Source organism: Crocodylus siamensis, chromosome 1, assembly GCF_052110815.1.
Source record: "Crocodylus siamensis isolate JL-2025a chromosome 1, ASM5211081v1, whole genome shotgun sequence".
Classification (NCBI taxonomy): domain Eukaryota; kingdom Metazoa; phylum Chordata; order Crocodylia; family Crocodylidae; genus Crocodylus; species Crocodylus siamensis.
The window spans coordinates 352936144-352961332 of NC_143395.1; the positions used below are offsets into that span (position 1 = coordinate 352936144).

Below are 25189 nucleotides of genomic sequence, written 5' to 3' on the forward strand. Positions count from 1 at the left end.
GCTCCTCACGGGAGAGTCTGGGAATATGCAGTGACTGAGGCAGCCTCTGGCCAGGGATCCCTGAGCTGCTAGTGGATCTAGCAGCTGGGAAGTTGTATGGGGCAGGGTGCTGGGCACCTGAGGGCACCTCCTGTGGTGACATGTCACCAGAGGGTCCAGGGTGGGATGGGAGCCCAGGCAGGCTGCCTCTGATGATATAAACTGCAAGGTTGTGGCCTGCATCCCAGGGCACTGCAATATAGGACAGCTACCACATAAAGGACATGGTCTTGCAGGGACAACTGGACTGACGACTGTGGTTGGTCATGGACACCCACTGTACCCACAAGGGCTGGAACTTTATGTGGCACTGCCATCCTGACCAGGAGTGCCCTTGATCCCCCATCCTGCCTGACAGAGCCACGTAATATGTGGGCATTCATGTTCCCACTCTGCTCAAACTGCCTCTGGACCTCTGCATCACCCCAAAGCACCATGAAGTCTCCCATCTGAATCAGGCTCAAGTTGGGGTCCTGAGTGTATAGCACAGATGTGTACATGTGGGTAGGGTTGGGCCTCAATAGGGAAAAGAAGGAGGAGGATGACATGCTGGGTATTTCACCGGCTCTCCGTGCTCCCACACCATGCCAGCAGCATCCATTGCAGAGGCATGGCAAAGGACTGCAAGCTGTGCGGCAGAAGCTATGCCCCACAACACCTGCAGAGCAAGCTGTGGGTAGGGGGTGGTGAGCAGCAGGGAGCTGATGCTGGCCCTGCTGCCAGCAGCCCTGGGAAGCTAACAGAGCTGGCCAGCAGTTGCAGCAGCCTGCGGCCCAATTCAGCACCCACATGGCCCAATAGGGGTGCCCTGGCAGTTGTGTTGCACAACAGTGGCCAAGGAGCAACTCAGGCTTGCAGGCAAGGCAGGTAGAGGCAGCCGGTGGCCTGTCCAGGGGGTACAAAGGGCCTGTAGTGCTCCTGTACAATGTGCAAGCTCCCTCAAGCTCCTGTAAAGTATGCTCCAGGGCACAAAATGGTAGGAGGCTTTTATAGCCTGCAGCCAGGGGCTGCCACAGAGGTAGCTCAGCCCCAGGCAAGGAGAGACCTGCAAATGCAGGTATCAAATTTAGACATGATTATTCATTTTTACTGCTCAGTAATCACACGCATGTGTAGATGCACACCTATACCACACTGTCAACTAATGTGCAGTAACACTTCCTGTATAGATGCGCCCAGTAAGGACAAGCATGGTTTCCAGAGGGCTGGGGCAACATTTTTGGCCACCTTACCGCCTACCCAAGTACCTACCCTCTCTCTTCCACGCACACATGCTCATCAGCCACAAGAGTCTGAAACCTCCATCCTTTACATCACATGCATAAGGATCATCCTCACAATGTATCCAGTATGTGGACCTTTTGGCCCATTTATTTTCTTTAAGTGAACCAAAATACTTTCTAACCTAAATATCCTGAAAATATTTACTTCCAGTTAGTACTCTGTCCATCACATACAGATCTGTCCACTCAAAAGATACTAGTCAAGAAAATGTTCCAGTTATTCTGCTAAAATGAATTTTAAACATTTTTAATTACATTTTAAGGACTTTTATGACTCAGACTATAACTGTATGGCAATAGGGAACCACTGTAGTGCTGTTCAGATTGAGGATTCCTTATTACCATGTGTGACCAAAAAGGATAATGGGCTGGGTTCTGCCTTACATTTCTGGTGGGGAACATCTTGGGTGCTTGGTGTGAGCACATGCTAATGTAAACAGTTGCTGTAAATACTTTCATAAGTACAGCATCTTTTCACACAAGGGGAAAGTGGCAGTCTGGGCCTGGCACTGAGCCTGAGACTGCTCCTTGATTGGCTACACTCGATGTTTTGTTTAATTTTATTGGCTGACTCTTAGTCCCTGTGATGACTGCTACTGTTTTGTAACAGTTTTGGTGTGAGTGTAGCTCACTGCACCAAAGGAGAAAGAGTGAGGTTCTGAGAGAGGAGGACAGAGGGAGTAGTATTCCCAGGGAGGACAGAGTAGGGAAAAAGGAATAGTCTGGGGTGGAGAGAAAAGAGTGAAGTCTGAGGAAAGACAAATGGCACTGCAATGGCCCAATAAAGATTGTTTGGAGAGGTGAGTGGTCTGCTGTGCTATTTGGGATGTCAAAACTCTGATCCCACCTTTCAAGGGAACAACACCGTGCCTCCTTCCCAGGACTTAAGGGGAAAAAAGGAGTGTCTTTGATCATTGGAGTGCTATGGATCATTAGAGAAATCAGGGACAAAGAGCCAGGGCCTCACGTCACAGGCTTGCCACTTGTTAAGTCATGCCAGAGCTGGTTTCAGAAGGTCCTCAAGGACAGAGAGACTGAATAAGGCCCATTCTTGGGGACTCTCAAGGAAGAATGTGTGCTGAAGTGGGGTAGTATACCATGAAGTATACTCGGAGTTTGCAAAACAAAGCAAAATATAGTATGTTTTGTCTAAACTCAAACTACCACTGAACAACTACTGACTTTTATGTGGTTTGCAACTAAAACCAGAACAGCCTAGGTTTATTTAAAAATGAGTCAGGCTTTAGCTTTTTTCCTACCCTGGAAAACGCATAAAGCAGCAGTGTGTCCCAATGCCTGAAGGAGGGTGTTTGTGCCCAAAAGCTTGCAAAGAACTTTCCCCCAACTAATTAGTCTAATAAAAGATATCATATTTACCCAAAGAACCCTGCCATCAGGCTAATTCAGATTCTCTCAAGTCTCAGCAAAGCTCAACAAACCCCTTTGTGCATCTGGTGTCAGATTTCTCTTCAAACTTCAAACTGTAAGTGATCAGACTGCAAGTCAGTTGGTAAGAAGGCACAATACTTTTGTGAACCACATGAACAGCCAGTTCAGTGTGCGAGACTCTTCCAGCTTCTGATGAATACTGAGCTCACACAGGGTATGTGAGACTTACTGCATGTAGCAGCTAAGTCATTCCTTTGTTTTGTCTCATTAACATAAATGTTCACGGACTAGTAGTGTGATGCCCATCCTTACTACAACCAGGCAAGTTGTTATAAGAAACTATTGGGTTGCTGCCAAGATGAAGAAGAGCCATGGGAATGCAGCTGCAAATCTCTCACAGTGAGAGTGCCAGCAGTAAAAAATAAGTACAGAGCACAGGGAGAAAAAGAGCAATGTAACCATGCCATAACAGAAGAGAGATAGGGGAGAGGGGGAAAAAAGTAATCTCACAGAAGTGAATACAGAAAAAGGGGAATGGAAGAAAAATAATGATTCTATCATACATATTTTATTTAGCTGATTCAAATAATTGAATAATTATTATTAAATTGTCAAATTATTAAATGTAATAACTTGTCAGTAAGCTATTAAATTGATTATAAAGTATTAAATTAATATTATAATTTTCCTGTTTTCTGGAGGGGGGGGCAGTGAGGAAAGGAATCAAAGTAGGGGGAAATGGTAAAATCAGGATCTGGGCAAAGAAGGTAATGAAGAATTTTCTGGCTAATCATTACCATTGGTAAGAGAGAGCATTTTTTAAAAATCTGGTGAAAGCACTACATGATACTATGATGAAACCATAACAGCATGTGGCCACAGAAATGGGTAGAATGTTGTATACTCAGAGTGACCATGGCTGAAGGTTCAAGCACAAGAAAGAGAATATTAATTGTGAGAAGTTTAATCTTTTGATTCAATATCTAGGTCTTTGCTTCTTAATTTAAAAAAGTAATAGCCAAGGAGATTTTGAAACATGCATTACATCTAATGGGTGACTCAGACCTTGGGTCTGAGAGAGAATTACTGAGCATGCTCAATATTCATTAAAGTTAGGTGACAGATTCTTATTCCAGTTTTATACTAGTGCAACTTCACTGATACCAAGAGAGTTACTCCAGCTGAAAACCAAGTAAACTAGATGCAGAACTCTTAGAGTTATTTTTATACTCAAGGACAAATTTACTCGTACCTTCCATATTCTTTACAGCACTTTTGCAATCCCAAGCAAGGCAAAAGTTCATATGATCATAAAATCAGCAGATGCAGCTGGTAAATCTAGACTGTAGATATTACAGCTTGATCTAAAGAAGGGACTTAAGAATTTGATTCCCATCCTTTAATCCACAGGTATGAGTTACATACCCAGGCTCTCTAGACAATGCAGGAGGAAAGTAAGATCCACACAATCAAATAGACAAAAGAGCAGATTAACTAGGCAGCTGCCTAAATTAGTCAGTAGGAAATGCTGTGGAGAAGCATATATCTATAATCCCACACACTTCCGGATTTTAGAGGCCTTTCTCAGCCTGAGAGTCACAACCCATTACCTTCTCCTGGATTTACATGCCTATACCCTTTCTTTCAAAATCTGAGCAGAATTCAATCTTTCCTTTCAAGGTATAGAAACAGAATCTACCCTCTCTGTAGCCAGATTTGGGTTCTGTGAGTGGTTGTGATGCAACCATAGCCTTAAGGGCTATTCACAGCCTATGACCTCCCTTACGGCCATGGCCATGTCTTACAAGTGTTACTGTACAATCATTCCCTTGTCAGAGCCTCAGCCTTCTTGGCCCCTGCCTCTTTTCTCTAGCTGGGCCTTCTAGCCTAGGCTCAGTGTGCTGGACCTGGCTTTTGGGTCCCAACTCATGTCTCGATTACTTTAGTCCTAAGCCTCCTGAATCTGTCTCCACCCTGTCTTCAGAAGTGAGCCTTCTTTGACTCTGTCTGGGCTGACTAGCTGTTTCCTCCCTGTTCATGGCACTGAGCCACCTTGGCTCTGCCTAGGACTTCTGGGCCTCCTCAGTGAACTGAGCTTACCTTGGCTCTGTATGGGCCCCCTGATTCTGTCTGTCTCCCACCCATGCTAGGCTTTGACTTCTTGCTAGGCTATAACCTCCTTTAGGCTTCATTCTTCTGTGTGTTTTGAGTCCTTAGCCCCAGCAGGACTCAAAACACTTTCATTCCCTCGGGCACAATTGGGACTTCTGCCAACATCTGATAGCCCCATCCCAAACTGCCAGTCTAAACTGTAAGAAAAGAATAAGCCTACTGGCTGTAACACAAATTAAACCTGCTCTATGTCCAAGTGTCAACAGCTGCTTACAGTCAGGGCAGCAAGGCTTCCCCTTATTCTGAGTTGTATCTCTCTATGGGTCATCATCAATGTCCTACTGGCAGCCCTTAGGGCAATTCAAAAGTTAGCCAGATTTTCTCCTGTGGTTCTTCTGACCAGAGACTTCTCCTTCTGGCTTGCAGGGTCAGCCCCTCGTCTTGACTCAGGCTGTATGCCAGGGGTAGACAAATTAGTTGAAAAGGAGGGCTGCTTACTGAGTTTTGGCAAGCTGTCAAAGGCTGCATGGGTAGCACTACCTCTTGACAGGTGCCACACCCCCTGGTCACCATCTTAGAACTGGAAGCCCCACCCCTTAACACATGACCTTTGCCATCAGAAGTCCCTCCCCTTGCCCCTGGAAATACTCCTTTTAGCAAGGGGTTTTGCCATCTCAGAACCAGAAAAATACCAAATTATATGCTAAAAATCAATCATCTACACCAGTCATTAATTTGATTTTGACAACGTAGACAAATGCAAGGTGCTGCACCTTGGGAGAAGGAATCCACAGCATACATACAGGCTGGGGAGTTCCCCTATTGAAAGCACAGAGGTGGAATGGGATCTTGGAGCAATTATTGACTCCAAGATGAACATGAGCCACCAATGCCAGACCACAGCCAGCAAGGCCAGCCATACCTTGTCATGCATCCAAAGATGCATCTCAAGCTGGTCCAGAGACGTGATACTCCCCCTCTATGTGACTTTGGTCAGGCTGCAGTTGGAGTTCTACATCCAGTACTGGGTGCTGCACTTCAAGAGGGACATGGCCAGCCTGGAGAGGGTTCAGAGGAGGGCCACCCACTTGATGAGAGGGAAGCAGGACAGGCCGTATGAGGAGAGACTGAGGGACCTGAACCTGTTCATCCTCAGCAAGAGGAGGCTGAGGGGGGACCTGGTGGCTGCCTACAAACTCATCAGGGGAGATCAACAGCAAATAGGTAACAGCCCTTTTCTCCCCAGCACCACCTGGGGTGACAAAGAATAATGGTAATAAGCTGATGGAGAATAGGTTTAGGTTAGAGATCAGAAGGCAATTTTTTACAGTTAGAGTGGCCAAAAACTGGAACCAACTTCCCAGGACAGTGGTCCTTGCCCTTACCTTGGACAAATTCAAGAGGAGGTTGGATGATCACCTGTCTGGGGTCTTGTAAACCCAGCATTCATTTCTGCCTGTGGCAGGGGTTCAGGCTAGATGATCTGTTCAAGTCCCTCCTAACCCTAGCTACTATGAAACTATGAAACTCTGATTTAAAAAATATTTTTGCTATGATTTACATGGGTTTGCATAATACCTTAAAATGAAGTCCTACTCTTTTATACTGTGGGGGGTGGGGAGCATGGGGATGGGTATAGATTTGTGGGGGTCTATGGGTGTGTGGAGTGAGGGAGCATGTGTGTATATGTGTAGATATGTGTGGTGTGGGTTGCTATTGGGTTTGTGGGGGGCTGTGTGTGGGGGCTGAGGGTGGCTGGAGTGTGTGAGGTGGAGGGGGTGTGGGTGTGGGGGGATCTGTGTGTAAGATAGTGAGAGAGGTGATATGGATGCATGTATATGTTGGCGTGTGCTTGTGGGACTTGCCCTATGAACACACACACATACACAGGCACATGCACATGCACACTCACTCTGTGCCTCCGCCACTACACACAGACACAAAAACACACACACATTGTTCCTGGCTCCAGGTACAGGTGCAGGCCCCATGCTCTGGTAATACAGCTGGGAGCCACATGGTGTTGGCTACAAAGGACCAACTTGTGGGATCATAATAAATTCTAGTTTATTGGATGGGATGTGAAGTGACCAATAAAATCATAAATGCAAACTTTGAGTTACGGGTGGTACTGGTCACCTTAGCACACATGCACTCACTCATTCAAACCCACGTAGCATATTGTATAATAGCTGCTGTAATGATGGTGGGAGTGCTGGTGTCAGTATACCTACCTGTCCAAGGCCCTGGAGTCTGCTGTTGATAGTCAAGGCAATATCTTCTCCAGAAGGGGGTCACTTGCTTGTCCTTCTGTCTTGGTAGGTCAGCTGCTGGATGAAAGGACGCCACTGAGGGTCACGTTTCACTGCCTTTTATCCCTTTCTGGCAGACTTGTGTAATCACTCATTATTATCTTGGCTACCCAATCTGGGGGTCTCTGTCCCACCTGGGTCTTGAGTAGTATCTGACAGCTGTTAGTCACAGGGGTCTCTGCCTGCTGGTACCTGAAGTTTTGGGAGTTCACCCTTGACTTACTGACTTAATGGCTGTATTGGCATGGCTTACAGGTATAGCAGATAAACATTCATTTTCTAAACTTTTTAGGTGCCCTGTGGGCCAGATAGAATGGCCTGGTGGGCCGGATACAATGGCCTGGTGGGCTGGATCTGGCCTGTGGGCTGTATTTTGCCCACCCCTGCCCTATGCTTTTATGCTACCTAAGCCCTGTCCCTTCCAATCAGCTGGTGCTTCAGCCTCACAGGGGTTTCTCCTTAGAGTCTGACAGCCAATTACCATGGCAGCTTATGATTACTGCTCTACCAACCGAAGCCAGGTTCTGCCCTAATGTCCTACTGCATAGCAGCAAACTCTGCAATAGGTAGTCTTGGCCTTTTATCCTTAGCTGCTTATTCCTTTGCAGCCAAATCACCTCAGGCAGAATTCTCCTGGCTGGCTGCAGGTGAGCCCCTTCACTCTAATGGTTGGCAGAGGTCTCTAATGGACAGCTCTCTGTCTAGGCAACAATATTTCTTTGCTCCTTTCCTTCTTGTGGCTAACCCCCCTCAGCTGTCTGGGCTTCATCTGCTGCTCTTTGCCCCCTTAAGGTAGCAGGAGCTCCAGGCTCTCTGTTACGTACCCCCACACTTCCAAATCCCCCCATCCTCCACACACATAAGCACTTCATACCCATGTGCACATGTAATAGCTTAGTAGTAGTGGTCAAGAACTCAGCAAGATTGTGGGGAATTGAATTAGATTCTTTCCTCTCTCTGAAAGATTTCCAACCCACATTTCCCACACCTATGAAGTGTGATCTAACCACTAGGTTGTTGGCTTCTGGAGGGAAACAAAGTGACACATTCAGTTTTGAAGAAACTGTTCCACTTTGCACATATATATAATTAAATGTTCATTGTCCTCGAGTGAGTGCAAGTTAGAAGGATAACAGCTCTCATGCCTGTTGATTATGGCACTTCTGTGGGATCATTTCCCTGTTCCACTGAATCCTTAGGATTAAAAGAGCAAAATAAGCAGTGAAGCAAGGACTAGAGCTCTCCATTTATTTTATGAATATAATAGGTAAGTTTATCTTAAGAGGATTTTCTCTGAGGCTAATAGTTTAGTATGCTATTGCAAGATTAACCCCATTTTACATAAAACTACAATAGATAACTAACACATGTCAGAAGGGTCTTGTTAGATCGAATTGATTATTTCTTTTCAGTGTAAGTTAAGATTTTGGCAAGATGCCTATAGCACATTGTTATCACAGCTTGCTGAAAAAAGACCTCACTGGTATGTTCCTAGATTTATAACTTATTCCTAAAGTTAAACAGTGTTCTCCAATAATAACAAAGAGATTTTGACATGAACAGCTGGGAAATTAAGTTTTAGAGAATCAATAGATAGCGTTGGATATATATTTCTGTCACTTCAACCTTTCACAAAACAAGTTTGCATTTTCATGAAAGTTGAGTCTGTCCTTGGGGTGCACAGATGGTTCTGTAAACCATATGGCACCAAAATTGCTTTACTGTACGTAGTTGACATGGTAACAGCTAGTCATCATCAAAAAATGAGAAGTATTGTGGGTAAATTGTCTGTTCCTAATGTTCCAGTGAGAACATTTTATTTACATCTGAGAAGCATGTTTAACCAAAATTAGATAACAATTTACAGTATCTCTTTAGACCAGTTTGTCCACAGAGCTAGAATAAATGTAAGTACTTAGGTTGTTTTAGTACAGGGTTGAATGGGAGTAACTGACATGGCATTCACGAATGAATAAGAAGTCATCAACACCTGGGAGATAATAAATTTTCTCATGTTTTCAGCTTGGTTTGAATCATATATCATTATGTTGTTTGGGAGAGTTGAGGTTTAAGGTGAATCCCTTAATTAAAATGTTAAAAGCTTGAATGAAACTGCAGAAATTGCTTTGGTTTCCTTGAAACTAAAAACTTGCAAAAAGCAATCTGTGTTTAATACCCATGCCAATATATTTTTTAAAGAGTGTATAAAGTTGACATCCTCAATTTAAAAATGTTCTAATTCATGTATTAAAATAAAGACCTTACTTTTAGACACAGATTTTTGTTAACTTTTGCCCCAGAGTTTTTATTTGAGTATATCAGAAGTAATAGAAGTAGAAATGGTAATAATATGCACCAGCAGTAGTATTTAATCAAAGGTTGAGTAAATTTATATGATAACTTTCTCAAACTTCATCCTTGGCCTGAAATTTTCTCTATTTGGTGTCTGCCCTGTTTATTTTTGAGACTAGGAATACAGGAAAAATATTTCATAGATTTCATAGATTTCAGGGCTGGAAGGGACCTCGGGAGATCATCGAGTCCAGCCCCCTGCCCAAAGGGCAGGAAGTCAGCTGGGGTTATAGGATCCCAGCAAGATAAGCATCCCATTTACTCTTGAAGGTGTTCAATGTAGGTGCTTGAACCACCTCCGCTGGCAGGCTGTTCCAGACCTCGGGGGCTCGGACAGTAAAGAAATTCTTCCTTATGTCCAGCCTGAAACGGTCTTGCAGGAGTTTATGACCATTCGACCTAAACATCCCTTGGGGCTCTCTGGTAAACAAATGTTCCCTCAGATCCTGGTGGTCACCCCTGATAAACTTATAGGTGGCCATCAGATCACCCCTGAGCCTGCGCTTTTCCAGGCTAAAGAGTCCCATGGCTCTCAGCCTATCATCATGAGATCTGTTTTCCTGACCTCTGATCATGCGTGTGGCTCTCCTCTGGACTCTCTCAAGCTTCTCCACATCCTTTTTGAATTGTGGAGCCCAAAACTGGACACAGTACTGCAGCTGCGGCCTCACCAAGGCCGAGTACAAGGGGAGAATGACGTCCCGGGATTTGCCCGAGAATCATCAATGGATGCAAGCCAGTGTTTTGGTTGCTTTACGAGCCGCAGCATCGCATAGCAGGCTCATGTTCATCTTGTGGTCAGTGATGACCCCCAAGTCTCTTTCTTCTGTAGTGCTATCCAACGTAGCACTGCCGAGCCTATAAGGATGCTGCAGGTTTTTCCTCCCAAGGTGGAGAACCTTACATTTTTCAATGTTAAACAGCATCAGGTTCTCATCTGCCCATTTGCTGAGCTTGTCCAGGTCAGCCTGGATCACCCGCCTATCTTCTGGCGTGGATGCTTTGCCCCAAAATTTGGTGTCATCGGCGAACTTGGCCAGTCCACTCCTGACTTCAATGTAGTCAAGATATATGACATCAATCTCTTCTCCCTCGTCCAGGTGATCGGTCACCTGGTCATAGAAGGAAAGGAAATTGGTCATAGAAGGAAAGGAAATTGGTCAAACAAGACCTACCCGCAAGAAATCCGTGCTGGCTATCCCTTAGGATGTTAGCCTGGGCCAGTCCATCAAAGATGGCCTCCTTAATAAACTTTTCTGAGATCTTCCCCAGGATAGAAGTCAGGCTAATGGGCCTGTAGTTAGCCGGATCCACTCTCCTCCCTTTCTTGAAGATTGGCACCACATTGGGCTTCTTCCAGTCTTCGGGCACTACACCAGAGCACCAGGAGTTTTCAAAGATCCATGCCAGGGGCTGGGCTGTGATGCTCACCAGCTTCTTGAGTACCCTGGGGTGCAGATTGTCAGGGCCGGCTGGCTTGAAGGTATCTTGCTTCTCAAGGTGTCCCTTCACGAGGTCAGCATTTATGGAGGGTAGGGGATCCCCACCACCCGGATCTCCCTGTCCCATAGCAGGCATTGGCATCCCATGGGACTGATGAAAGACCGACGCAAAGTACCTATTGAATAGGTTGGCTTTTTCCCAGGTGTCAGTTGTCAGTTGCCCCATCTTGTTTAGCAGGGGTCCAACGTTGCCCTTGCTTTTCCCCCGGCTCCCCACATATCTGAAAAAGGACATTTTGTTGTCCTTGATGCTTGAAGCTAGTTGGAGTTCAGTTGCAGCCTTGGCTTTCCTGGTTTGCTCCCTGCAGGACCAGACCAGTGCAGAATAATCCTCCTTGGAGGTGAATCCCGTCCTCCATCCTTTGTAGGCTTTCCTTTTGAGCTGTAGGAGGTCCGCCAGGTCCCTGGAAAGCTAGGGGGGCTGCTGTGCCTTCTTGCTGCCTTTCCTCCGTGTTGGAATAGATTTAGCTTGTGCATTGAGGATCGCTTCCTTGAGAAGCAACCACTCTTCTTGAACTCCCATCTCCCTGGGGTCATGGTCCCTAAGGGCCTGACCGACAAGCCTCTTCAGCTTGTCAAAGTCGGCTTTTCTGAAGTCAAGGACTTCTGTGATGCTAACTGACTTGTCAGCTTTACGGTGGATGCTGAATGTGATCAGCTTGTAGTCGTTGTCACCCAGCTTCCCATCAATCACTAGGTCGCTGATTAGGTTGTCCCCCGTAGCCAGTACCAGGTCGAGCAGCGCTTTCCCTCTCATTGGCCCATAGACTTCTTGAGTCAGGCAGAGGTCATCCACGCATGAGAGAAAGCTTTGCGACCACTCGGATTTTCTGAGTGATCTTCCCACGAGATGTCCAGGTAATTGAAGTCACCCATGATAACCAAGGTCGTGGAGCAAGCGGACTCAGTCAGTTCCCGGGCGAACTCCTGGTCAAGCTCAGCACTTTGAGTGGGAGGTCTGTAGTAGATTCCCACCATTGTGTCCCCTGTGCTGTATTCCCCATGAATTTTTACCCAGAGGGTCTCTAGCTGTCCATGCCGGTTGCCAACATCAGCTTGCAGGGACATGTAGCTTTCCTTCACATAGAGAGCTACACCCCCGCCCCTTTTGTCAACACGATCCCTCCTGTACAGGGTATAGCCCTCTATACCCATGGTCCAGTCATGGGTGGAGTCCCACCAGGTCTCCGTTATCCCAATGACATCATGATTCTTTGCAATGAGCAGGAGGATGAGCTCCTCCTGCTTGTTGCCCAGGTTCCTGGCATTAGTGTACAGACAGGCAAGTGTCCCCTTGGGAGCTCTCGCCTTGCCCACAGATTGTGCCAGGGCTGGGGCAGGGGTGGGCTCCCTTAAGTACCTTGGTCTGCTGGCTTTGCAAGTTGCTCAGTGGGCCAGCACTGGCAGTAGTCCCCCCATCCCCCAGTGGGCTTAATTTAAAGCCCGGTGGAGCAGGTCAGCCAGCCTGGCTGAGAAGAGCCTCCTCCCCAGGGGGAGAGGTGGAGGCCATCTCTTCCCAGCAGCTCGCTGCCTCTCTCACCAAAGAGCGGGCTGTGGTCATGGAAGCTAAAGCCTTCCCAATGACACCAGCTCCACAGTCTTTGGTCCTCCTCTCCCTCCTCAGCCCATAGCCTGAGACTGGGAGGATTGATGAAAACACCACCTGAGCTCCCAGACCCCTAAGCCTCACTCCCAAATCCCTGTAGCGCCTCATGACCTAGCTGGGGGTGCTCCGAGCCATGTCATTGGTGCCCACATTACTAAGGAGCATGGAATAGTGGTCTGTGGGCCATAGGAGCTCTGGGATCCTCTCCGCAATGTCTCGGATGCAGGCCCCCGGGAAGCAGCAGACTTCCTGGGCTAAGGGGTCATGGCGGCAGATTGACCCCTCAGTCCCCCGCAGGATGGAGCCTCCCACAACAAACACCTTTTGTTTTGACTTGTGGAGAGTGGGAGTGGTAGCTGTGGTTGAGCCTGGGTTGCATGCAGGAGCTGGCAACTGAGCAGGCTCTGCTGGGGCTGCTAGAGGTGCAAACCTGTTGCTAAGCTCTGGCGAGGGAGGGGCCTTGGTGTGGTGGGCCTTAGGGCCCTCGACCACCTTGGTCCATGCCCGTGACTGGGCAGAGCGGGAGGTCCCAGAGTCCTCCTTAGTCCTGGAGGGAGACGGCGCTCTACCCTGCGGCTCCCGGGGGAGAAGGGCCTGGCAGTAGGAGTCTATCTCCTGCTCGCAGTCCCTGATGGCACGTGGTCTCTGGACTGCGGCCTGGAGCTCCTCGAGTTGGCGCGCCAGAGACCCCAGTGGTGAGCAGACCCCGCAAGGGGAGGTGGCCATGCTCCCAGGCCCCAGAGCCTGAAAAAGGGACAGGCAGCCCCCACAGCCAAGAGCCAGGGGCTCCATCTGCATGGAGCCCAGAACCATGGGCTCCGTCTGGGTGGCCGTCTCTGAGGTGCCCAATGGGGGGGCCGCAGAGTCCAAGCGGACCCTCGGGGTGCGGCGCATGCCCATCCGTGTCATGCCTCTGATAGGCTGAGCTGGGACCGACTACTCTGGGGGTTTTCGCAGGCAGGGTCTCGTTCCCTCCCACGCCCTCTCCTGCACGAACACCATGCTAACTCAAGCGCCTGTTTACGCAGCCTGTTCACCCGGCTCCAGTCGCGTGGCTTCCTGGGGGGCTGGGCCAAGTAGGGGCCTGGGCGGGGGCTTGACCCGGGCCAGCTCCATGCAGCCGCCTCCTCCCAGGGAGCGAGGAGTTTTCCCCTTCCCACCATGAGCCCACTTATCTCCAGCTGTGCTGGGGGTCAGCAGGGGGCTCTGTGGCTGCTGAGGGGGTGTCTGGGAGGCTTTGGGGAAGCGGGGGCGGAGCAGGCTTTCACCCGCACATCTCTCACCACTCCGGAGCCTAACTGAGCTTTTTAACATTTTATCCATATTAAAAAAAATCTTACAGTTTTTTCACTGGAACTTAAAATTTGGTTTAATGGATGTCTTTGTTCTGCTTCTCTTTTTTTTAATATGTCAGTTATTAGCCTTTGAAATCGTAAGTCACATATACTTATGATTTCAAATACTTTCTAGAGCTAATTTTTTCAATTATTATTACAAGGCAGCTGGGACTGAATATATTTTTTCTGTAAGTTCAGAGAAAGCCCTTTTCATTAAAAAATTGGAGTAATGTGGGATGGACAAAACCACAATAAGTTGGATAGACAACTGGCTCAATAACCACAGGCAAGGGTTCTTTCATAAATGGATCCATGCAGAATGGAAGGAGGTTTCGAGTGGAGTCCCACAGTGGTCTGTCGTGGGCCCAGTACTGTTCAATGTATCTATTAATGATTTGGTTGCTGGCATAGAAATGTTCTTGAGCAAGTCTGCAAACAGTATGAAACTGGGAAGGATTATGAATATGTTGGAGAACATGAGCACAATTCAAAAGAATATCAACATATTGAAAAGCTGGGCTGGACCTAGCAGGATGAAGCTGACAAATGTAAGGTGCTAGACCTCAGGAAGAATAATTAAAAATACAAATACATAGTGGGGAACATCTGTCTGGATGGCAGGACTGTGGAAAAGGACTTTTCTTGGTAGACCACAGACTCAGTGTAAGTCTGCAGTGTGATGCAGCCACACAAAAGGTGAATGCGGTTTTCAGTTGCATCAATAGAAGCATTAGGTGCAAGACACAGGAGGTGATAGTGCTTCTCTATTCAGCAATGATTATGAATACTTTCTAGAATTTCTAAATGATTCTCAGTATAATCCTGAGCTCCAAATTTTAAAAATACATGGAGAAGTTAGGGAAGGTCCAGAGGTGGGCAACAAAGATGATTGAAGGCTTCAAAAGGAAGTTATACCAGGAGAGGCTGAAGGAGCTAGGCATGTTTAGCTTGCAGAAAAGGCACTATGGAGAGGACATTATAGCAGCCTTCAAATATTTGAAAGGGCTACCAAAAAGAAGAGGGAAAGCACTTTTTCTTTCTTGCCGCAGAGAGAATGACATGGACCAGTGGCTTGAAGTTGCTACAAAGTAAATTTGGATTGGATATCTGGAAAAACCTTTTTCACAGTGAGAATATTGAGGCAGTGGAATAGACGGCCTAGGGAAGTTGTGAACTCTCCATCGCTTGCAGTGTTCGAGAAGAGGTTGGACAGTCCCTAGTCAGGAATGATCTAAGCATAGCTATGCCTATTTTCTACCATGGGTATTTCCCATGCTTCTGGGCTTTGCTGATTGCTCTCCTCCACTGCCCCCCTGCACCGCACTAGGCCGCCTGGCCATGGCACTGCCCACCCAGGCAGCTTCTCTTGGCCATCCCACCCCTATCCCTGAGAGCACTGCCACTGGCCTCCAGCACTGCTGGCTTGGCCACACGGCTCCCCACTACCCCAAAAACCTCCCACTCCCTTCTCCAACTGGAGGGACAGGCACTTCTGGATGAGGCCTACTGGCAACAATGTAGTCCTGAGCTTGCTGGTGGGACTGAGTTCTGTGTCAGAGCCCCCTGACCTGCCACATGCCCAACACCCAGACACCTTCCCAGTGCTGGCAGGCACCTACATTGTGTCACAGAAACACATATCCATGTCCTAAACATGCACACAACTCCACACAGACACACCTCACATCCCCTTCACACACAAATCCTCTCCACACACCCTGGCTACACACACACACACCCTACAAACCCCCACACCCAGCCCCCTGGGCAGTCCCTAAACCCTGGTCCTCCAACCCCTCCTCCTCATTCCATAGATTTACCTGTATCCAGCTGCTGGGGCTTCTCCTACCAACGGCCTAGCTGTATTTCTGGCCACTTGCGTGCGGGCACACATGCACATGAGACTCCCAGCCTCCAATCACCCTCCCTCTACTCCCCTCAGCCCCAAGCATCTCCTTGGAGACTGGAACACTGCCATCCTGCAGGGAGAAGCCAATGGTTTCTTGGTACAAAGGCTAAAATCTGGATTTTACTCCTTTAAAATGGAAAATCTGCATTTTTTTCCCCATGGGAAAACCCAGATCCTTGGTAATCAGTATCACTTTCTTTAAACAGTTGAAATTTGTTTGTCAGTAGTGTAAGGATGACCAGGGAGCCAATGAACAGGGGCTGCAAACAGGGTAAGAGGTTTGTAGGCAGCTTTCAGGCCAGGACCTAGGCCAATTTGTGCCCCACCCCGCTTTTTTGAGAAGCAAGTGTTTCAGCTTGGCATAAGGAAACTAGGGAAAAAAGGAACTCTTTGGGGCCAATGAAAAGTAAGCAGGCCAGTTCCAGGAGAGTTGATTAGAGAAGGTCTGTTTGGAAGAAGGGCAGTTAGAGAGAGAAGGCAGATTAAGAAACCCAGGGAAATGGCTGGAGGACATCACAGTGCCACTGTCTCTGCTTGTACCTGTGATGTTTATGTCCAAGCAGGACTGCTCACCATATATGCTTCCACCAAGGTCCAGGTTTGGCACTGTGGGGACTGCGGCTTGCAGGTTCCTTCTAGTGACAGCCAGGTCAAGGAGTGCCTGAGGCATGAAAAATGCCTTCTGATGGTTTCTGTCAGGGAACAGGCAAGAGAACTACAGATGGAGGTGGCAAGGTGCTAAAGCATCCTCTGCCATGAGAAGAGCCACACGCGTGATCAGAGGTCAGAAAAACAGACCTTATGATGAGAGGCTGAGGCTCTTCAGCCTGGAAAAGCTCAGGCTCAGGGGCGATCTGATGCCCACCTATAAGTTTATCAGAGGTGTTCACCAGGATCTTGGGGAACATTTATTCACCAGAGCGCCCCAAGGGATGACAAGATTGAATGGTTATAAACTCCTCCAAGACCATTTCAGGCTGGACATAAGGAAGAATTTATTTACTGTCTGAGCCTCCAAGGTCTGGAATAGCCTGCCATTGGAGGTGGTTCAAGTACCTACTTTGAATGCCTTCAAGAGAAATTTGGATGTTTATCTTGCTGGGATCCCATGACCCCAGCTGACTTCCTGCCCCTGGGGTAGGGGGCTGGACTCAATGATCTTCCGAGGTTCCTTCCAGCCCTAATGTCTATGAAATCTATGAATTCACTGATTCAGTGCTGGAGAAGACCTCTGAGATTATGAAGGAAGAAATGTCAGGTGTAACTTTAGAGAAGAGAGAGGACATGGATACCCAAGAGGGAGGAAGCTGGAGGCTTGTCACTGCTGGCAGGAAGCAGAGATCTTCACCTTCACCTGCAGTTGTTAATCTGGAGAACAGATCTACAGCCCTAGCAGCAGAGAAGAAGGAGCATATGCCACTGGTGGAGGAAGACAGGTCAGGCCTCACCAATGTGGGAAGGATTGAGATGACAGCCACCAAGAAAAAGCAACAGGTGGTGGTGTCTGGAGACTCCCTTCTGTGTCAGACAAGGGAGCCATCTGTTGACCTGACCTGTTGTCTTGGGAGGTCAGCTGCTGACCTGAATCTCAGATCTGAGATGTCACAGAGGGACTAGCAAGACTCATCCAGCCCTCTGACTACTACTGCATGCTGCTCATCCATGTAGGCACCAGTGATACTGCCAGGGGAGACCCTGAGTACATCAAAAGTGACTATAGGGCTCTGGGTCCAAGCGTGAGATGGTGTGTGGCTCAGGTTGTGTTCTTGTCAATCCTTCCTGTCAAAGGAAAGGACCCAGGCAGGAGCAAGTGCATCCTGCAGATCAACACTGGGCTGTACAGGTGGTATCCCCAGCAGTGATTTGGCTTCTTTTACCATATGTTCTTCCAAGAAAAAAGATTGTTGGGAATAGATGGGATCTACCTGACAAAGATAGGAAAGAGTGTCTTTACAGACAGGGTCACTAGCCTAGTGAGGAGGGCTTTTAACTAGATTCTGTGGGGGATGGAGCCCAAAGCCCTGAGGTAAGTGGGGAAGTGGGAGACTTGGAGGAACAGCAAGTAGGAATGGTCAATAGGGGAGATGCTCTCATACTTCCTGAGAAATCAGGGCAATCAACTAGTTACTTCAGGTGCCTGTACACAAATGCACAGAGCCTGAGAAACAAGCAGCAAGAATTGGAAGTCCTTGCACAGTCACAGAACTATGATATGGCTGGAATAATCGAGACTTGGTGGGATAGCTCACATGACTGGAACACTATCATGGATGCATGCAAACTGTTCAGGAAGCACAGGTAGGGGAGAAGACGAGGAGGAATTTCACTTTATGTAAAAGAGCCATATGATTGCTCAAAGCTCCAGTATGAAACTGCAGACAGGCCTGTTGAGAATCTCTGGGTTAGGGTCAGAGGGGAGAGCAACAAGAGTGATATCATGGTGGAGGGTCTACTATAGATCACCAGACCAGAAGGAAATGTTGGATGAGGCTTTCTTCAAACAGCTAGGGGAAGTTTCCCAGTCACAGGCCCTGGTTTTTGTGGGGAACTTCAATTACTCCGACTTCCACTAGGAGGGCAATATAGCAGTGCATAGGCAATCCAGGACGTTTTTGGAGAGTGCTGGGATCAACTTCCTGGTGCGAGTGCTGGAGTGGCCAGCTAGGGGCCATGCTCTTTTTTTACCTGCAGCTCACAAAAAGGGAAGAACTGGGGGGGGAACATAGTAGTGGATGGCAACTTGGGTAGCAGTGACCATGAGATGATAAGAGTTCAGGATCCTGAGGAAAGGAAGGATGTACAGCAGCAGAGTAAGGACCCTGGACTTCAGAAAAGCAGACTTTGACTTGCTCAAGTAACTCATGGGCAGGATTCCCTGGAAATCCAGTTTGAGGGGGAGAGGAATTGAGGAGAACTAATTGTACTTCAAAGAAGTCTTACTGAAAGTGCAGGAACAAATCATCCCAATGCTCAGGAAGACAGAATGCCAGGTTGGCTTAGCAGAGAACTCTTCAATAAACTAAATCATGGAAAGGAAATTTATAAGAAGTGGGAAAATGTACAAATGACTGGGGAAGAATATAAGAGCACTGCTTGGGCATGCAGGAATGAAGTCAGGAAGGCAAAAATGCATTTGGAGTTGTAGCTAGCAAGGGATGTGAAGGGTAAAAAGAAGGGTTTCTACAAGTATGTCAGTAGCAACAGGAGGATCAGGGAAAATGTATGAATTACTGAATGGGGGAGGCAACCTTGTGACAGAGGATGCAGAAGAGGCTGAAGTACTCAATGCCTTTTTTGCCTCAGTCTTCACAAGCACGGTCAGCTCCCAGACTACTTTACCAGGCAGCACTGTTTGAGGAGGAGGTGAGCAGCCCTTAGTGGTGAAATAACAGGTTAGGGACTATTTAGAAACACTGGATGTGTATAAATGCATGGGGCTGATGTGATTGAAGATTCATTGGCCATCATCTTTTAAAGTTAGTAGTGGTCAGAAAATGTCCTGGATGATTGGAAAGGTGCAAACATAGTGCCTTAATTTAAGGAAGGGAAGAAGGAGGATCCAGGGAACTGCAGACTAGTCAGCCTTACCTCAGTTCCTGGGAAAATTATGGAGCAAATCCTCAAGGAATCCACTTGTAAGTACTTGGAGGAGAAGAAGGTGATTGGGAGCAGCCAGCATGGATTCACGAGGGGAAGTCATGCCTCACCAACTTGATTGCCTTCTATGATGAGGTGACTAGCTTTGTGGATGTGGAGAGACCAGTGGATGTGGTGTACCTTGATTTTAGCAAGGCTTTTGATGCAGTCTCCCACCTCATTCTCGCAGGCAAGCTAAGGAAGTATGAGCTGGAGGAATGGACAGTATGGTGGATAGAAAACTGGCTGGAACATCAGGCTCAGAGAGCAGTAATCAATGGGTTGATCAATGACTGCTGGTATCAAGTGGAGTGCCCCAGGGGTCAGTTCTGAGGCCAGTTTTGTTCGTCAACAATGACCTGGAATATGGCATAGATTGCACCCTCAGCAAGTTTGCAGATGACATCAAGCTGGAGGGAGTAGTAGATATGCTGGAAGGTAGGGGTAGGATTCAGAGTGACTTAAACAATTGGGAGGGTTGGGCCAAAAGAAATCTCATAAGGTTCAACAAGGACAAGTACAAAGCTCTGCACTTAGGACAGAACAATCCCATGCACCAATACAGGCTGAGGGCTCACTGTCTGGGCAGCAGAAAAGGACCTGGGGGTTACAGTGGACAATAAGCTGAATATGAGCCAGCAGTGTGCCCTTGTTGCCAAGAAGACTAATGGCATACTTGGCTGATTTGGTAGATGTGTTGCCAGTAGGTCAAGGAAAGTGATTATCCCTCTCTATTCAGCACTGGTGAGGCCACATCTGGAGTACTGTGTTCAGTGTTCAGCCCCCCACTACAGGATGTGGACAAATTGGAGGGAGTCCAGTGAAGCACATCAGACTTGGTGTGGGGGCGGGTGGACATGATTAATGAGGAAAAACTGAGGGAACTGGGCTTAGTGTAGAGAAGACAGAGATGGGATTTAATAGCAATGTTCAACTACAAGCACAAGTCTTGGGTATTGCCCAAGTGAGTGGCACCAGAATGGAGCTACACTGGTGTTGAATCAAAATTTGCTTCTTGGATAAACCCTAGTCTGGGTAGTAACCTTCTGTGATAATTTAACACCTTTCAGTGCCCAGCTATAGGGCAACATTATGAATGGCTCTGAGGCCAACATAAGATTAACATAAGACTAGGTATAAAAAGCATGTGCATCAGGTAACCAGCAGGAAGGAGGAAACAGAACAGTCATTTCTGTCCCACGCCTGAACCCCAGACTCCTGGTATGAGTGAGGATCGGATCCTGATTAAGGGACCTTCCCCAGTAACCTTCTGACAGCATTGATTGAGGGACTCCTGATTTCACTGGAATCACTTGATGCATACCTAGCATTGAGGGACTATGAATAAGTTGCCAACCCATGTCTATCTATTGTTTTGAACAGCTCAGTGGCTAATACCCTGGCAGTGCCCAGTTGGCCTGCGACAGAATTGATCTATCTGTTATTATTATCTGTTGTTATTATTTACTATTAACTCTTTAATACTGCATTATCTGCTTATTACATTTATCTTTCTGTTAACTGTTGTGTGTGTGTAACCTATAATAAATTTGCCTTTATTTCACTCCCAACTTTGCCTCCACGATCTGAAACTGAACCAAACAGCCCAGTTGACCTGTGATAAAATTGATACACTCACAGTGCCCAGCTGGCCTGTGACAGCTGTGCAACACTAATAAAGTTTGGGTTAAATTTATCCATGAACCTCTTGGGTACAGACAGATGTTCAGACCCCCATTCTAAGTCATGTTGGGTCAGGGGGATAAAGCCTACCTGCACCACCACTCTCCCTTGCCCCACTCCCCCTCGCCCAGCTCCGGGGGTGTCAGTGAGGGGAAGATGAGGCAGAGGGAGGGAGCATTCTGAGCTTCCAGCTGGGGTTTATTTCCTGGCCTGAGCTGGAAGAGGGGTGGAACAGCCCCCCCACCTCATTGGTACCTGAGGAGGGAGGGGGCCAGGAGTTGTCCCCCCGCTCAGCCTGGGCACTAAACCCCAGCCAGCAGCTCAGAGATGCTTGCTCCCTCTGCCTCCTCAATTCCATAAGGCTCTCTAAAGCAGAGATCCTTCATCTAATACCTCATTTGAAGAGGGTTAATTTTTCACATTATCTGCTACTTTAAAAGCATTCTGCAGCTGTCAAAGTGTGTCCTGGCATGGCAGAGCACTTTCAGGGGCCAGATCATGTAAAAAAAGTAACTTGTGTAAGCACCCCTTATTTTAACAGGCCTTTAATGCTGGCTGCTGATGCCAACAATCTAAGTAAATTTTACCCAATCCCAACTAAGATTTTCTTGATAGACCCCTTGACAAATACCCAAATTACCACTCAAACTGAGGCTGGTGGAGGTTTTGGTTTCCAATTAATGTTATGTGCTGAGTTCAGATTCCTCTATCACCCCATAAAGTTCACAAAAAGTAGCAGAAATTATCTGATCTATATTATGCATCTCTTTATTTATAACCTAACAGCCAAATTTGGTGTTCATATCCCATGCAATCTGAGTGGCGTATGTATACAGAATCTGTCTACAAACAGAAGATTCCAGGTAGTGCTAAACTTCTATTTGTCAAGCAAAGTTTAAAGTGGTAGTTAAAAACAGATACTATTATTATTCCCTTTCCCACTAGACAGCCTCAGTTTTACTAAATAATGACTTAGCCATCACACATATGGTTAATTTAACTAAAAGCTCAGGGTGCTGTACTGAATCCATTCATAATACAAGTTCTAATTAATGACAATGATTCATGATGATATTGTAACTCTGGAGTTGGACAGCTACAGAGTATCAGATAGAATTAATATAAGATTCACATAATACAGTCCAAAATAACATTACCTGTAAGGACAATACAGTGGGGCTAAATCTCAGCCATGAAAAAGTAACATTAAAATGTTTTAAAATAAGGTTTCTGTGGAGTGTGTATATTGTGATTAGTTATTTATTTTCCTAGCTAATCTGCAACCTAGTAAAATTGTCTGCACCATATATTTTCTTGCTTAGGTCCATTGACTCTAGATAGATGAGAAAGAATAGTGATGGCATACCTAAATAAACCATATTAATTTAGGAATAAAGCTGAGACTCTAGCTCTCTGCATGCAGTATGAAATGCATTTCCTATAATGCAACATTAATTTGATATAAATTCATGTGAGATGATGATAGTCAAACCAAAGGCAAATAGAAAATTGACTCTATTTTAGGGCTAAATTAAAGAGTGTTTTGAGACCCATTGTTTCATCCTGAAGCAAGATGCTAATTTCATAGAATTCACAAGCATAACAGAATAGCAACTATCTTTTCTTCTGATCTCATCACTCCTGAGTATGAGTAGGTATTAACTTTAATATATGAGACCTTTCACTCATGAAAGTCAAACTATACCTCTGTGTGCTTTAGGAATACAGGACACATATGCTCTCTGTCCAGAACCATAACAACCAGCAAATCTTGATTAGGGAATTTGTGTTTTATATAGTAGATCTGAATACTATATGGAGGGGAGATATTGATGAAAGTGGAACTTAATGCTCACAGATAAATAGCTAATACTTTTCACATTATGATACAAATGCAGGGCTGTGTTATATTATCTTTACTCGTGTAAATTGGCCCATTGATTTTTCAATAAGTTTATCTTCTACAATAAAGGTTTCAGAATCAGGCTTAATATATATATATATATATTAATGACAGTGCAAAAACACAAATGTAAAAAATGCCACACTACTGCCACTGTTTCTGACAATTAAATAAATAAACTCCCATTACTGCTCTGGTACAGAATCAGACTCCTACTGACATTTTTTTATGGAGCTCAGTCTTGTTGGGCATTAACCTGTTTTTCTCTGATCCAGAAAAAATACTTAGAAGAAACTGTGCAAATAGCCCTTTTAGATCATAGGGAAGATCATCCCTGACTAAACTACCCAGCAAAGTATCTAAATCAGTGGAAATTCTCACATGCTTAAAATTAAGCACATTGTATTGTGCTTTGTTAGACTAGGATCAGAGTCTTCAGCACGGGAGGATGTTGCTCATAAAGAACACAAACATGGCTGTGTGTTTACTGCACAAGTTTTCTCTCCATGCTCTCCTTCTACACACCAAAAAATAAAAAAAATAGAGGAATTTCCTTGTTCTATGAACAAGCCTTCCATACTTGGCTCATCAAAATAAACTCCATGGTACATCTCCCTCACCCAAAAAGGAAAATCTATGAAAACATTAATGATAGCAGTCCTCATAACTTAGAAGACATAGTCAGAAACATTTAAGCCCATTTCCAAAACAAATAGTTGGCTTTGGTGCTTCTGATACCCTTTTTGCCAGTCTATAACAGCCCACACTGGACACTTGAAGCTACATTTGAGGTTCATTAACATATTAGATTCTGGTCCTTGTCTAACAAAGCACAATACAATATGCTTAATTTTAAGCATGTGAGAATTTCCACTGATTTAGACACTTTGCTGGGTAGTTTAGTCAGGGATGATCTTCCCTATGATCTAAAAGGGCTATTTGCACAATTTATTTTAAGTATTTTTTCTGGATCAGAGAAAAACAGATTAATGCCCTAGGAAGGTTAGCTTATTTCAACCTGCTCTTCTTTCAGTCATTTTTTGAATACTGTAAAATATAGGGTTTCTTCAAAATGATTTTATGCCAGGTGTTTTATATGTCTTTCCTTACATGTAAATGTTTAATCAATTTTAATTATCTTAGCCTCACCTGAGCTTTCTATATTCCTCTCTTACATTTTAACCAATAGTTTATTCAAATGTTTGTGAATCAGTTTTATGTTACTGGTTTTATAGCAGTCATCAAGAAACACATTTTATTAACCTAGGAAAATTAAAACAAGGGGGGTTTAGTTTGTTTTTCTGTTTGGGCAGCTAATCTCATTGCTAATCCTTTTTTAAAATCAAATCTGAACAAAATAAATTAATTGGATAAAGTATCCTACCACTTGGTTGATTAGCTTCAAAAATGAAATGTTCTAATTCATAAGAAAAGATTTTCCTCATTCAGTAGTTTAAACTCTTTCTTGATACTTCTTCACTGATGCTTACAGAAATTGTCATATGCATTCATGAGGTCGTTTTGTGACAAATGACCTGGAAGATTTAAATTTGCATAAAATCATGTATTTTCCCATAATATATACACTTCACATTAAGTGCAGCCTGATTGGGCAGAGGGATTCCAGTATCTCCCGTAGTGCCAATTCATTAATTCCTTACTCCTCCATAGCCATTTTGCCTTTCTCCTAATCCCACATCAATTAATTCTGTACCCCTCAGCCCCATATCAATTAAATGTATGCCCTATCCTGGCTTGGTTTACCCTATAAACCAGTAGGAGGATTGGAAAACTGAGTCTGTGGGGAAATCCTGTCCATATTGGTCAAGGCTGTGTTAGGCAGGTGACAAGTTGTAAGTACAAGGAATGATTTTTGCCAATTACATCTATGAACTGTTCATTTAAATATTCTATGCTACAACATCCTCTTTGTACAATTAGTTGGTCCTCCCTCCCCATTAGCCATAGCTGCTTGTCTGTTTCATCTTGGAATAGTCATTTACTGTAGTTACATGAGTACAACAGAGGCAAAACCTATTAAAAACCTTCAAATGCTACTGAAGTAATAATAAAAAGAGCTATATTGTATATTATTCTTGCACCTTGCCTCCCAAAGCACATTACAA

General features: G+C 45.7%; 1 long non-coding RNA gene across 1 annotated transcript in view; it reads left to right on the top strand.

Moving 5' to 3' along the window:
- Positions 1-2822: 2822 nt before the first annotated feature.
- The window catches only part of LOC149874930 (uncharacterized), a 43355-nt gene continuing 20988 nt past the window's right edge, over positions 2823-25189 (top strand). Inside the window, exon 1 of the long non-coding RNA XR_016440052.1 lies at positions 2823-2925. This is a non-coding gene — a long non-coding RNA (uncharacterized LOC149874930). The remainder of the gene's footprint in view (positions 2926-25189) is intronic.